Consider the following 15,810-nt stretch of genomic DNA (forward strand, 5'->3'; position numbering starts at 1 on the left):
AGGGGGAAGGGATAGCCAGGGGAGGAAGGGAAGGTGTGGTCTTTGGGGGCCCAGGAGAGGGAAGTCCTGCAGAGGTCTGTAAGGCTGGGGCTGCTCTGGCCCCTGCAGCCGGCCCCCAGGCAGTTCTGGGCAGCTGTTGTTGCTAGAAGCTTGATTCTCTGCAGGCTCTGGCAGTTCCACTTCCCACAGGTTCCGAATTGCAGCCAAATTCCATAGTGCAAATTCAGCACTCACTTTCACAAAGAATATTAGGTGTCAAATGTAAATTACATTCTGAACTTAATTCATAGTTACCGACTGTACTTCCCTACTATTTCTGAGTGATATTTTTGAAGTTCTGGAAGCAGACTCATCATATTAGCCCAATACTCTGCTTCCTCACAGTGTAATGCTTACAAGAAGACAGCAATCCACATGACTGCCCTGCCTCCAAAATCTGAGCCACTATTGTGCCACACAGACTCAAGGACCCGACAAGGGATGGATCAAAGGAATAGTGTACATTTTGCTCAGAGCATGGATAGAAAAATAAGAATCTAAGTCTGGAAAAATCCATATAGGAGCAGGAAGCAGTCCCGTGATTGTGCTTCTCATCAGAACAAATGACATTGGCAGGATGCTGCTGGAGCTGATTGAGGTTGACCTGTTGGAGCAGGTCCAGAAGTGTGCCACAAAAATGGTCACAGGGATGGAACACTTCTCCCATGAAGAAAGGCTGAGAGAGTTGGGGTTGTTTAGCCGAGAGAACAAAAGGCTCTGGGGAGACCTTATTGCAACCTTTCAGTACTTAAAGGGGACTTATAAGAAAGATGTGGACAGAGTTTTTAATAGGGCCTTTAGCAACAGAACAAGGGATAATGGTTTTACACTGGAAGAGGGTAGATTCAGACTAGATATAAGGACAATTTTTTTATGATGATGAGGATGGTGAACCACTGGAACAGGTTGCCCAGAGAGGTTGTAAGTGCCCCATCCCTTGAAACATTCAAGGTCAGATTGGACCAGGCTCTGAGCAACCTGGTCTACTTGAAGATGTCCCTGCTCATTTCAGGGAAGTTGGACTAGAGGACCTTTAAAGGTCCCTTCCAACCCAAACCATTCTATGATTCTATGCCATGCTGGGTAAGGCTCTGAAAGAAGTAGGTTCCCAGATGTTATGTAGAATAGCTCTGGCCCCTACCAAATGAATGACAGGGAAGGTTAACAAACAGATAAGGTTTGAAGATTTGGGAAAGTTTGGGCATTGGTGTATGATTCTGAAGAGATATTCTTTGATAGGTTTTACCTAAGGACCTGCAGTACTTCTGCAAACACTGGTGTTGGCCTCATTTCTAAGAGAAACCTTAAAGAAACACCAGGAAAAGGTTGGGAAGTGCTTGTGAAGTCCAAGGGTCTGCCTAAATATGTGGTAAATTAAATAATCAGACAAATCTGGTCATAGAAGTGCAGAAAGCAGTGTCACAGAGTAGACCCATGGACAGCAAAGAAAGTGGTTGAATAAGCAAGGTCTTGCTGGAAGAGTGACTAGGGAGGAGAAGTAAAAAAAGGTGAATATGCAACTGTAGCAAGACTATGCAGCAAAGTGGAGGACCTGGAACTGTTAGGATCTAATTATTAAAAGATGCCTCTGCCTGAACTAAAGTGCAAACAAGACTATATGCCAAAGTCAATAGTACGGTTTTATTTAACAGTAAATATGAGGGAGAGAGAGAGAGAAGAAGGGTGGGGGTAGAAAGATAGTGAGAGAGAGAGAGAGAGAGAGATTAAGTAAATAGATAAAGATATCACCACCACATGGATTCCAACAGTGTCCTGCTGGGTCCTTCTTCTGGTCTTCTCAGTGGTGAAGGTCCTGAAGTCATGCTTCTAGGGTACCACTTTATACAGTCCAAACCCCGGGTATTCATGGGGGTAGATTCATTCCCATAACTTGAGCTGGCATGTGTATAAGGACTTGCTTCCTTTCTCATAGCTTGCCATGGTGGGAGTTTTGTTGGTGTGCTAATTTCAAAACTTTCACCTTTGTTTAGGTCTGTAATTAACACTTTCCTTTCTCACAGTTTTCCAAAGTGGGAACATTGTTTATATTTGCTTTACCAGGCCTGGTTCCTGTTGTTGCCAGTCTGTGCTTATCACAAGTTCCTGTCGTGGTGGCTTATCTTCTGGGAATTTCCTTCTCTGACAGTGTTTTGAGACAATTCATTGCATTGTCCAAGTCCTACCATGAGCTACTGATACAGGATATGAGTGAGCGCATTGGGACAGTAGATCTGTCCTTCAATCACAGTGATGAGCACTCTAAAACCAGTGGCTGCTTTTCAGGAAAAGGCAGGGAGCAGCAGTGTGTGTTAATGACAGCACAACTCACAGTTTATTAAAAGATTATCACTTCCAGCATGCCATACACCACCACGATCCTTTTTCACTGCCAAAAGAATTCTGTAATGTTATTAGAGAGGTAGTTACTACTGCAGTTGTTTTGGATAATTTAACATCAGGAATCAGCTTGGAGAGCAATTGATAGTATAATTGGCAAGTCTGAGATATTCTTGTATTTCTAGGCAATAAAAATATCCTCCAGAGATTCACTAACATGGCAGGAAATGGTACTATTTTAGACTTGGCTTTGGTAAGTCATGAAGACATAGAAGACCTGATCATTGGCAATAGTTTTGGATTCAGGGACAATAAGTTCAATTCATGCAAATTAAATGAAAAGGTAGTTTGAGGTAGATCTATAACAAAAATAAGTTTTATAAACTAAGACCTTAAGCAGTCAGGAGATTGAGAAGCCCAGGAACTCAAATACATCAGGGAGTGTTGAAGGAGAAAGTGTCAGAAGAAAGAACATTGCAAATGGAGTTTTCCAACAGCCCTTTCATTTATATGTTCATTAATGACTTTGACACAAAAAATCAAGAGTTGGCAAAGAAAATTTCATCATAACAGCAATGACAAAGTTTCCATAAGAAGTCCAAGGGCAATCAAAAGAACTCAAGGTCCTCAGGCAATTGATTAAGGGATCAGGAGTACAAGTATTTTTTTTTGTCTATCCTACTAGTTACAGGAAATTATGTGGGAAGAAACAGGAAGAGTCAGCTGATCAATACCCGGCTCCATGTCTGGTGTCACCAGCAGAATTTGGGTTTTTTTGATCACAGATTGATCTACATGATACCAGACCTACTAGTGACATAAATTTTTTATGAGCAGCTGGGAGGAGTCTCACAATCACTACCCCTTGTTCTCATTGGGGACTTCAACCTACCAGATGTCTGATGGAAATATAATACAGCAGAGAGGAAACAGTCTTGGAGGATCCTGGAATGTGTGAGAGATAACTCTGTGACAGCTGGTAACTAGGGAAGGCACCCCACTGGAACTGTTGCTTGCAAACAGAGAAGGACTGGTGGGTGATGTGATGGTCAGAGGCCGTCTTGGGCATAGTGATCATGAAATTATAAAGTTTTCAATCCTCTGAGAAGTAAGGAGGGGAGTCAGCAGGACTGCTACCTTGGACTTTTGGAGGGCAGACTTTGACCTTTTTAGGGACCTGGTTGACGGAATCCTTTGGGAGGCAGTCCTGAAGGGCAATTGAGTCCAGGAAGGTCGGACATTCCTCAAGCAGGAAATCCTAAAGGTGCAGGAGCAGACTGTCATGTGCCAAAAGATGAACCTGCAGGGAAGAAGACTGGTGTGGCTGAACACAGAGCTTTGATTGGAACACAGGAGGGAGGGAAGAGAGTTTATGACCTTTGTGGAGGAAGAGACAGGCAACTCAGGAGAACTACAAAGATGTCATTAGGTTAGTAAGGAAGAAAGCTCAACAATAACCTAATTGAACCACTACAGTAACAGACAATCAAAAATTGTTTCTATAAATACATTCACAAAAAAGGAAGGCTAAGGAGAATCTCCATCCTTTATTGGATGAATGTAGAAACATAGTGACAATGGATGAGGAAAAGGTTGAGATATTTAATGCCTTCTTTACCTCAGTCTTTAAGAGTAAGACCAGTTGTTCTTGGGGTACCCAGCCCCCTGAACTGGAGGACAGAGGCAGGAAGCAGAATGGAACCACTTTAATCTAAGGGGAAATGCTCAGTGACCTGCTGTGCCACTTAGACACACATAAGTCTATGGGGCCAAATGGGATCCATCCAAGAGTACTGAGGGAGCTGGCAGAAGTGCTCACCAAGCCCCTTTCAATCACTTACCGGCAATCCTGGCTAACTGGGGAGGTACCAGTTGACTGGAGGTTAGCAAATGTGATGCCCATCTAAAAGAAGGGCCAGAAGAAGGATCTGGGGAACTACAGGCCTGTCAGTCTGACCTTGGTGCCAGGGAAGGTTATGAAGCAGATCATCTTGCGTACCATCATGTAGCACATACAGGACAACCAGGTGATCAGGCTCAGTCAGCATGGGCTTAGGAAGAGCAGCTCCTGCTTGACCAACCTGATCTCTTTTATGACAAGGTGACCCACTTTGTGGATGAGGGAAAGGCTGTGGATGTTTTTTACCTGGACTTTAGGTAAACAGACCTCTGACACTCTTTTCCACAGCATTCTTCTGGAGAAACTGGCTGCTCATGACTTGAATGGTCATACTCTTTGCTGGGTAAAAAACTGGCTGGATGGCCGAGCCCAAAGAGCTGTGGTGAATGGAGGTAAATCCAACTGGTGGCCAGTCACAAGTGATGTTCCTCAGGGCTCAGCATTGGGGCCAGTCTTGTTTAATATCTATCAATGATCTAGACAAGGGAATTGAGCGCACCTTTAGTAAGTTTACAGATGACACCAAGTTGAGTGGGAGTGTTGATCTGCTTGAGGGTAGGAAGGCTCTATGGAGGAATCTGGACAGGCTGGATTGATGGGCCAAGACCAGTTGTATGATATTCAACAAGGCAAACTGTTAGATCCTGCACTTGGGTCAGAACAATCCCAAGCAAAACTACAGGCTGGAAAACTGTCCTGCTGAAAAGGACCTGGGACTGTTGTTTGACATCTGGCTGAAAATGAGGCCAATGGCATCCTGTATTGTATTGGAAATAGTGCGGCCAGCAGGACTAGGGAAGTGATTGTCCCCCTGTACTTGGCACTGGTGAGGCTGCACCTCAAATACTGTGTTCAGTTTTTCATCCTCACTACAAGAGGTGGAGCATGTCCAAAGAAGGGCAATGAAACTTGTGAAGGATCTGGAGAACAAGACTTATAAGGAGCAGCTAAGGGAGTTTGGGTTGTTTAGTCTGAAGAAAAGGAGATCTGGGGAAGACCTTATCACTCTCTACCTGAAAGGAGGTTGTAGCAAGATGGGGGTCCATCTCTTCTCTCAAGTGTTGCCAGGGGAGGTTTAGACTGTTTATTGGGAAAAAATTCCTCACTAAAAGGGTATCAAGTGTTTAAACAGGTTGCCCAGGGAAATGGTTGAATTACCATCCCTGGACATATTTAAAAGACGTAGACGTGGCACTTAGGAGAAGCAAAACCAGTTGTGACAGGCATATTATTGCAGATAAGTTAGAGGAGAAATAGAGGGGCAAGCAGGGAAGAGGTGAATTAAACACTGTAGCTGACACAGGCTCAGATAAACAGTAAAGCCATTAAGAGAAACTGGAACAGAGAAATTCACTGGAGTTCAGCAGCCTTTTCATTACAGTTATTACTATTGTAATTAGTGTTATATTTTACTTTATTTCAATTATTAAACTGTACTTATCTCAACCCATGAGTTTTACTTTTTTCCAATTCTCCTCCACATCCCACTGGGGAGGGAGGGGAGGGGGGGAGTGAGTGAGTGGCTGCATGGTACCTAGTTGCTGTCTGGAGTTAAACCATGACACAGTATTATACCTGGCTGTGCAAAGCAGAGCCCCAATGTGCCAGGTACAGCAAGTGATGCAACTAGTTCCTAATGTGTCAGTTAGAGAGATGTACTGTTATAAGTTACCAGCGGTGGTTTAAGAAAGTTGAGAAGGCTAATGCAAAATAACAAGCCAATTTATTAGTAAGCGGTAAATGAACAATTACAGCGCGCCAGGGGAGCTGCTAGAACATAAGTTCTCACACAGCTCGCCCGCCCTCGACCTCTCAAATTCCCTTTTTGAACCTTCTGGGCTCCCGTTTAGACATGCTCAGTACTTAGGTTCTCATTTATACATAGTCCGGGGCATGTGCTCTTTGCACATGCTCAGTTGCAAAGTTTTTCCTATACATGTTCCCGGGCGGTGCTCTCTGGCGTCGGTGGGCTGGGGGCTTCTTTGTGGGCTGGGGGCTTCTTTGTGGGCTGGGGGCTTCGCGAGGAAGATTTCTACTCTTCCTCTGTGTTCGGCAGATGACCCCAGCTTGGAATATGCGCATTTAAAAGGTATTCTCCTCCCCTCCCAGGCTTATCACATTCCTAAATCACTTTTGACGTCTTGTTTAGGGGGAGCCTCTCCATGTCACCTTGGATGATGTTATCAGGGTACTGTAAATTACAGGGTCAGACTGCCCCCCCTTCCACTATCAACCTTGGGAACAAACGGTAGTTTGTTAACAGCATTCCACAGTTATGTGGGGAATGCATATTTTTACTAAGCTTAAAAAAACCCCTTTAAAATGTATATATGTAGCCTTAACAGCCATGAGAGAAATACATATAGAAATTGCACATCCATAGCATGAAGTGTTAGTAAGCTTAACAAAAACAATCTAAAAAAATATATAGTTTATCACATGTACCACATTAAACAGTGGAGAAGTGTCCCAGTTTAAATGAGACAAGGGCTCCAATTGAAGGAAAATAACAAATTAAGGAAAAGGAAAAAACAACAGCCCTTTATTAAAAGGTATGTGTGTATTAACAGAAACAGAAAAAAAAAACCAAGAAAACAAACAAGTAAAACAATCAAACAGTATTCCTATACCCACAAATAATCCCCTTCAAAAACAAACCGATAAACAGGCAAAGGGAAAAGTAAACAGTTCAATTTTGCTCCCTTTGGTGCAATTCCAACCTCAGTCAATAGGGGGTGCCGTTGGGTCACTGGAGATGCAGAGTTTGTAATGTCCTAAAGCAGTCAACAGGTGGCGCTGTTGGATTACTGGAGGTGCAGAACTTGTAATGTCCTTTACCAGCCACTGGCTGGTCGAAAATCTGCTCTGCCCAGTCCTTTCCCTCTCTCTCTCTCTCTCTCGGGGGGCCTCCGTGCTCAGGGAAAATGGTGAAAGGGAAAAAATCCAGGCGAGGCTCCTGGCTGGCTCGGCTGAGAGCAGAGAGCCGAGGCAGCACCCAGCCTCCCCTCCCACACTCTTCCAGCCACAGCTAGCAACGGCTGAGGGCTGAGAGACAGCAGTAAGCTTCCCCTCCGACGCGACGCGTGCTTCCGGTCCCCAGCCCCCAACCACCAAAAACTCCTTCTCCCCCATTGCCCAGGAGACCAGAGAAAAAAATTAAGTGCAGTTCCTTCTCTGCCCCGTTTCCTAGGAGACTAAGTTCTGGGCCATTAGTGAGGGAACGAGGTCTTTTGTTCACCTAAGTACTTACCTGATAGCTCTTAATGGCTCCTATGACCAGGGGGGAAGGGAAAGAAAAAATTCCTTGCTTTAAGCTGAACCATGACAAGAAGTAGGAGAGAAGCAGCAGCAGCAACAAACTAAGCATATTTTTTTCCCAGGTAGCACAGACTTCATCATGTCCATTGGTTTCAGTTTTGTCATGAATCCTGATTCAGGATTCTACTATGTCAGTTTGTCACCAACTGGTGATTTAGACTGCTTGAAGAACTACTGTCAAAGGTATCAGCAAAAGTGGTTTTATTGAAATATGATGTGCTAAAAGCACTACTTAACAAAGTTCAAAGGCAAGGTTCACTCTTTTACTTACTGCACAAGGAATATAACAATTATTCATAACTACCCAGACAGAATCAGGGTTTTAAGGCAATTCTACCTTAAATACAACCCCATCACACTATGTTTACTGTAACTTCAAATTTTTCTACCTTCTGCTCTGAATGCAAGATAATATCTGCTTTTTCTAAACAACAAAATACCCTCTTCTTTGCTATGAAATTGGTACAATCACGACAGCAGGTGTTGATGTCTCTTAAAGGAATTATGCAGTTCTCCTGTCTAGCTCAATAGTCTGAAATTTACAAGATTCACTCTGCCAACAGTAAACAGTGAGCTGGCTATTTGAAGAGAGTTTAATCACACCATGTGTTTCAGAGCTGCAGGCAGCTGGTAGCCTCTTCACTGCAACTGAGCTCCCAACACCAGCCATGCCATACCAGAATACAGCCTCTCTCAGATCCCCCATCACTACCCAGCCTGAAAGTAAGAGCAGAAAAAAGAAAGATTTTTATATAGTTTTTTTTTTTTTTAAATATTGGTTGTAGGACTAGCAATTTGGGAGCAATCATTTAGTGTGTAGACTCATGCAAGCATGAACATTTGACTGTGTATAGAGTTCAAGCCTACTTATGCCAGGCTCTATTCAAGTAGATGTTTATACAAATATGCACTATATGATGATCTCCAGTGTAACTGAAGGCTGTGAATATTCAACTAAGCAAGTTTGAACTGTTACTCTCCTTGATGCCTTAAGAATATTAAGGAATCATCCTAAATACATGACACACTTACTGCATGTCTCAGTGACCTTAATATCTCTTCACAGAACATCAGGACCCATAACAAAACTGATGTGGGCACTAATATTAACTCTGTTTATCTGGTATATTATGCCTTTAGCATAAGTGATGCTTTAAATTAAGAGAGCTATTTAAATTAATAGAGTTAAATTGCACTTCATAGACTTCTTTCTTTTTCTTTTTTTTTGTCTGATACACCATACAGCAGGGTCAAGCAAATGGCTTTGTCTTAAACCTGTGTTCATTTGAATAGAAATGATGAGGGAGCATTTTCATAAGTTCTTTCCAGGTGAAATAATTTTCTCTGTCTCTTTAAAATATGTTAGAAGAAAGACTAGCTCAGTTTTATTGATTGGATTTTGTAAAGTTCCATTTATAAACTGAAACTTTGTAGCTGGGCTTGTTAGGTTGCAAACATGTCCCCAGCTATCTAACTTTGTTCTTCTGGCTGGCAGAAAAAATATTATTTGAAAAGTACATGAAAATACCAAATAAATTCCTTTCTGAAGGTAAATGTGAAAGATTAAAAATACCCCACATTTAAATAAAATTGATGCTGTTCATATATTCCAGTTTTGACAGTGATGAATGAAATATTTATATTTGGTATTTGCAGCCATTAGGAATAAAATAGTCCTTAAAAATTAAGTGATACATCACTGAATCAGAATCAGAACATGATGCCCTTGTGAGATGAGAACTGTGACAATAGATGCCTTTAAAATCAGTGCAGAAAGATGATCAAAGATGAAGAGAGATTAATTGCATCCTGCTGCTACATAGTTGCAACCTGTCTAAATGAAATGGCTGCAGAGACAGCTCAGGCAGAGGACTGGAAGCTAGGAATCACAGTTCTCTCCTCCCCTGCTGACACAGGTGCTTTACACGGCTTTAAGGCAAATCACCTAAATAGTTTCTTCCATCAGTAAAATATAACTTACTGTTTCACAAAGATGATTCATGATTATACCATGCCATGAAGAGGTAATGTGCTCTGTGTTCAAAATAGTAAATTTTTTACCTGAAGTTACAGCCATAAGGTTTTCTTTGCTAGCTGGCTAACTACACTGGATGCCTTGCTCTCCTATGTGTCAAAGCCCAATAGCAGATATAAACAGAGAAGTCCTTCCTTCCTATAATCACATGAAGGTCAGATAAATGAGTCTTGGGGCTGAGACAGGGACATACTGATGGAACATAAAACCACTTTTGGAGACACTTTTACTGGAAGGGGATGATAGCTTTGGTCAGCCCCAGAGCAGTCATTTACCTATCCTCCTCTGTGCTAAGGAATAGTGTGGCACTTCTGTTTGGTATGTACTTTCTGAAGGGAAATGCGAATATTGACATCAATCTGACCATCAGAAACCTCTCTGTAATTTCTATAGTCAACACTCTTGGTAAGCATTATCCTAGAATGAACCCTTCATTGCTCTGCATGCAATGCACTGACTGCTTGTTGCAGTAGCTCCTATATGAGAAGTTAAGAGCTATATTCTCAGAAAAGAGATGCAAACATTGTCTTTATACTTCCTACGTCATTTATCAGTTCTGTGTCTGATCAGGCCTTCAGGGAAGCTTAAAACCTCTCAAAGCCTGTTGGTGTTTGTGCCAGCTCTCAACCATGCCAAAGGGACAGAACAGCAGCCAGATCCGCAAAACATAATAAAATGCAGCTATTTAGATGTTTAAAACATGGTCAAAAAGGGACTTGGGAAGACATATTTATACACCTTTTTTAACTAGCCAGTTCTGACAATTAGATGTAGTACACTAATTTCCCCAAGTTGGGGTGGGTCAGCAAAAACAACATACTCTGCTAAAAATACCATGTCTCGCACAACTTGCTCAAGTTGATAGTTGGATGACCTAGCTGTCTGATTCTTGCTTATCTAAAGTTTTTTCTGAAGCTGGGTAAAACAATCCTGATTCAGATGACCTGTCCTGAATAATCAATGCCAGTGCCCAGCAACTTTAAACCATATTCCCTATATTTAGAGGAGGGGACTGGCAGCACATGGATCCTTTTCATTTCTACTACCCCTGTTTAGTAAAAATTACTTTTCTTTACAATGCAGGGAGGTATGGCCATCAGCTGCACTAATGCCAACTGCCTGGTCACACTTAGACTCTCCAAATCTCCCTGGGTAGTGCAGCCCTCATCAGAATCAATGTGGCCACAGCACACAGCATTCTTATACCTCCCTTTCTATACAGCCTGCAGGCAAAGCCCCTATTGATGTACGTACCCTGAAATCAAGAAGTGACACAGTCCTTGTTGACAAATACTCTCTGTCAGAGGTGAAAGGTAGTGATGATTTCAGTGTTGACTATAAGCAGGCTAATGTCCTCAAGCTAAATGACACAAGTGAGCTGAAATTGGGACTTGTAGTCAGCATTTCATTCTTTTTCCCCCCGTTTTCTGAAGACTCTCTTGATAACTTATCAGGATGTGAACAGATGGATTAATTTTATTTACTGTGTAATTTAAATTCTCAGCTTACAAGAGAAGGTATATTTCATCAGGAAATTGCTGCAGTCCTCAACCTCTGAAACAATCTTGGCTGGCAGTGGGGGACAAAGAGTCAAATACATCTCAAAATTTCATCTCATAGACCTTGAAGATGGAAAAATACAATATTGTCCCACTGGAATAATTTCTCATTGTCTTTCCACTGCAGTAAATCCCATGGACTAACACTGCAATGTCCCCATAGCAGAAACTTCCATCACCTCCTAGTCAGGCAGATTCAAAAGCAATTAGGTTCAGCCAGTGGGTCTCTGCAGACACCGAAGCAGTCAGTGTCTGCATGATTCCAACTCACAGTGCAAAGGAAGTGTGATGGGTTGACCTTGGCTAGACATCAGGTACCCACCCAGCTGCTCTATCACTCCCCTTCCCAACCAGACAGGGGAGAGAGTAAGGTGGAAAAACAGCTCGTGGGTTGGGATAAGGCAGTTTATTTAAAGTGAAAGCAAAGCAGAAGCTTGCACATGCAAAAGCAAAACAAAGTGAAAGATAGCAGGGTTTATTCTCTACTTCCCATCAGCAGCGATGGTCAGCCACTTCCCAGAAGCAGGGCTTCAGCACGCATAACGGTTTCTCAGCAGGCAGCCACTGGAGACAATGAATGCCTGCCTTCCTGCTCCTGATACCAAAACAGCACAGAAAACTGCTTAGAGATGAATTTGTGTCTTTAAACAGCAGAGGTATTTATTGCATACAACGTTGGAGAACCCCGATTCGCATTGGACAAAGTAGCTCTAAATTTTGAGTGAGAAGTCAGGGTCTTTGTACAATTTCTGTGAGGGGTTACAACATTTCTACATACATATTCATCAGGTTCCAACATTTAATTATGATATTCATAATGGGTGGGGTTTAGGCAGAGCCTGGGGTGGAGTTGTCTTTTGAGGAGGGGCTGTTCCTGTTCTTCGACCTCACTTTAGGGTCTTCTCTCTTCTTCCTCGGTTGAACTCTTCAACTTTCACTGACTTCGAGTTAGGGTTTGCAAAACTCCCCTTGACTCACCTCCTCTCTATCTCCCTGGATGCCATCCTCAATTTACAACTACTAGGTTGACCTTTCTGCTATCTTTTACTAGAACAGAACAGAACAAACTACCTCTGCTATATTTCTAAGCTAATCCTTAGAGCCTAGTCCCTGCTTCTGCTATATTTTAATATAAATATTGCATTCCTCAGAGCAAGGTCCCAAGAACCAGATTTTGGCCCCTCTAAGTTAACTCTTTAAATCCTTTGTTTCATTCCTTGCCTTAGCTTTTATATCTGAGTTGACATCATATGGTATGACATATCCCTTTGATTAGTTTGGGTCAGCTGGCCTACTTGGGTCCCCTCCCAGGATCTTGCCCTCGACTGAGGAAGGAATGTTACAGTGCTGGTGCTGTGCTCAGCAGCAGCCAAAACACTGGTGTGTTATCAACACCCTTCTAGCTACCAATGCAAAGCACAGCACTGTGAGAGCTACTATGGGGAAATGAACTCCAGCTCAGCCAGATCCAAATCAACCTAGTCTGCCACCAAATGTCATTTGTGCCTATGAAACTGCCTCAGATGAAGAGGATGCACATGGTCACACATGGTGGTAGTGAGAGGTAATGGCATCCTAAACCACTCTCCACCCACCACTGTCCAACCATAGCCAGAGTCACTCCTTGTCTTGGGAAAAACAGAAACTGTGGATTTGGGGGATGGTCTGACCCTCCAACTAGATCTTCAGTATATCACAGAATGATGTTCACCAAATTCCTGGTTCATGTGCTTTGCCTAAAATCACAAAAGGAGCAGTTCTGTAGGAGACCAAAGTATATGACTACTTTTGACATTTCTGGTTTTGGACATAGCAGCATGTAACAAAGAAGATGTTCAGCATGTCGTATTTTAAAAGAGGAAAGCATTATTAAAACTTGTTACGATTTCATTGAAAGACTGAAACCAGAGGAATAATTTTAATGATATATTCAAATCTGGTTTTTAACATAAACACATTCACATTAAGTCCATTCTGGTTCCCATGCTCCATTACTATCTTCCCTCATCATAAAGCAGCTAGACACATCCAACCAACTAAACAGGTAACCATTTTAAATTGCATTGATGTATGATCCGATTACTAAGAGATGCCTTTGCCCAAATTATAGTGCAAATGAGACCATATGCAGAAGTCAATAGTCTGGGTTTTATTTAACAGTAAATTGTGAAGTAGAGAGATACAAAGAAATAGGAAAGGAGGGAGGAGGAGACAAAGAGAGTGAGACAGATTAAGTAGAAAGATATCACACCCTAAATATCCCATAGCATTCCTCTGGCCCTTCTTCACCCTGATCTTCTTGGTGTTGGAGGTGCCGGAGTCATTCTTCTATGGTATCACCTTTATACAGCCCAAGTTCCAGGTATCCACAGGGCATAGATGCCATTCCCATAACTTGGTATTGCATGTATATAAGCAGTTGTTTCCTTTCCCACAGTCTGCCACAGTGGGAATTTTTTTCTAGGAGATACTAACTAAACCTCACCTCTGCTAGGCCTGGAAGTAGTGCCTTCCTGTTGCAAGTTTCTCTCTTCTGTGCTTATCTCAAGTTCCTGCTGTGGTGGCTTATCTTATAGCAAGTTCCTTCTGTGGCTTTGACAGCGTTTTAACACAGTCAGTTGTGCTCCTTAAGTCCTTACACCATCACCCCTTGGCTCAAGCATTGTCTTCCATGGACTTTTCCTCAGTTCGCGGGTTGTCCAGAGGGGCAATGTGTATGTAAAAAAGACAGAGGAGACAAGACAGAGGAGAAAAAACAGAAACAGTAGAAGCAATAATGCTGTTGTGGGTTGACCTTGGTTGGATGCCAGGTGCCCACCAAGTCACTCTACCACTCCCTTTCCCAGATGCACAGGGAAGAGAAAATAAGATGGAAAACAGATAGTAGGTTGAGATAAGGCAGTTTACTTAAACAAAAGTTCAAGTTTGCACAGGTAAAACCAAAGAGGAAAAAAAAAGGTTTATTCTCTACTTCCCATCAGCAAGCAATGTTCAGCTACTTCCTGGGAAGCAGGGCTTCAGCACATGTAATGGTTACTCCACAAAGCAAACATCATAAAAAAATAAATTGCCCAGCTACCTCCTCCTTTCCTTAGCTTTTATATCTGAGTTGATGTCATATGGTCTGGAATATCTCTTTGTTTAGCCTGGGTCACCTGGCTTAGTTGTGTCCCCTCCCAGGATCTTGCCCATCCCCAGTCCCTGGGTTTGGGGGGGGGGGGGGGTAATGAGAGACAGAACTGATGCTGTGCTAGCACTGCTCAGCAGTAGCCAAAACACTGGTGTGTTATCAACATCTTTCTAGCTACCAATGCAAAGCACAGCACTGTGAGGGCTGCTATGGGGAAATGAACTCCATCTCAGTCAAACTCAATACAATTTCTACCCCTTATTCCATACCATTTGCATCATACACAGATCCCTCATAATTTATGTATCTTCTAACTATTCCATTGTATTTATTTCTCATTACTGAAACCCCTTCTTACCAACACTTACAACTTCAACTACATCCTTAAACCATCTTTATATCCAACATACTGATTTATACATTTTTATAAACTACTATCCACTGTCCTTTCACAAACAGATATTTTCCCATTTCATGGGCTTCTTTCACCCCTCCAGATCCATGACTTGGGCTCCATTCCATCAGGATGGGTACTCAGGACAGGAGAAGAAGCACACTCGATCATTGGGCACCGACACCAACCTGGCTTGGGTCATCATCACACTCTCCTTGCTCCTAGCAAAATTCGTTCTTCATCTGTTCATGTCATTCCTGTTACTTTACTTCCTGCAACATACAATTAACACCACAGATTATTTTTCCCCCAAGTTAAATCTGCTTGAGGCACACACTGGGTCTCCCCTTCTTTCTGCATTACCCACCAGGTACACCCTGGTCCCTGAGCAAAGACAATCCCATGAATGGGTTTGCCTTTTCCCATGGGAGGAGAAATCCACACCGACTTCCCCAACCACTTCCCCATGTATAGTACGGGGACCTTCTCTCCTCTCACAGTATGTAGGGGTTTTGTTTGGGCAGGACCAGGACCATTGGCAAATCCCCTAGTGTTTACCGGGCAAGTGACTTTGGCTAAATTTACATACCAATGTTTCTATGTAGCTAACCTAACACTCTTTAAAAGTCTTCAGCAGTCCATTATACCTCTCAATCTTTCTAGAGGCTTGTGGGTTATAAGGGATGTGATAGATCCACTCAATGCCACCTTTCTTTGCCCAAGAGTTCATAAGGTTATTTCAAAAATGAGTCCCATTCTCTCATTCAGTGTACTCTGGGGTACCATGTCACCCCAGAATGTGCCTCTCAAGGCCTAGGATGGTGTTTCAAGCAGTGGTCTGGTTTACAGGGAATGTTTCCAACCAGACACTCATTGTGTCCACCACGGTATGTAGCTCTTGCCTTGGTGTGTTCATGGCAGTGGTCCAATGTAGTCAACTTGAAGGCCTTACCATATTGGAAACCCAGCCACTGCCCTCTATTCCAAGGAGGTTTTACTCATGTGGTCCTGCTTGATTGCCACACGTTTCACATTTGTGAATAACCTGTGTGATGGCCTCCATGGTCAGGTCCACCTCTTGATCATGAGCCCATCTGT

General features: G+C 42.8%; 1 long non-coding RNA gene across 2 annotated transcripts; it reads right to left on the reverse strand.

Annotated features, from left to right (window-relative positions):
- Positions 1 to 7,149: 7,149 nt before the first annotated feature.
- On the reverse strand, positions 7,150 to 15,233 carry LOC114070176. 2 transcript variants are annotated; one of them, XR_003573885.1, is made up of 3 exons: positions 15,080 to 15,233; positions 12,704 to 12,706; positions 7,150 to 7,161 (listed from the first exon to the last, which is right to left on the reverse strand). It is a non-coding gene; the product is annotated as an uncharacterized LOC114070176 (long non-coding RNA). The 2 variants fall into 2 exon arrangements; XR_003573884.1 differs by having other exon boundaries at positions 7,156 to 7,167.
- Between the last annotated feature and the right edge of the window lie 577 nt (positions 15,234 to 15,810).

This window comes from Empidonax traillii, unplaced genomic scaffold, assembly GCF_003031625.1.
Source record: "Empidonax traillii isolate 1590-97213 ecotype Southwest subspecies unplaced genomic scaffold, ASM303162v1 scaffold1455:size106085, whole genome shotgun sequence".
Classification (NCBI taxonomy): Eukaryota; Metazoa; Chordata; class Aves; order Passeriformes; family Tyrannidae; genus Empidonax; species Empidonax traillii.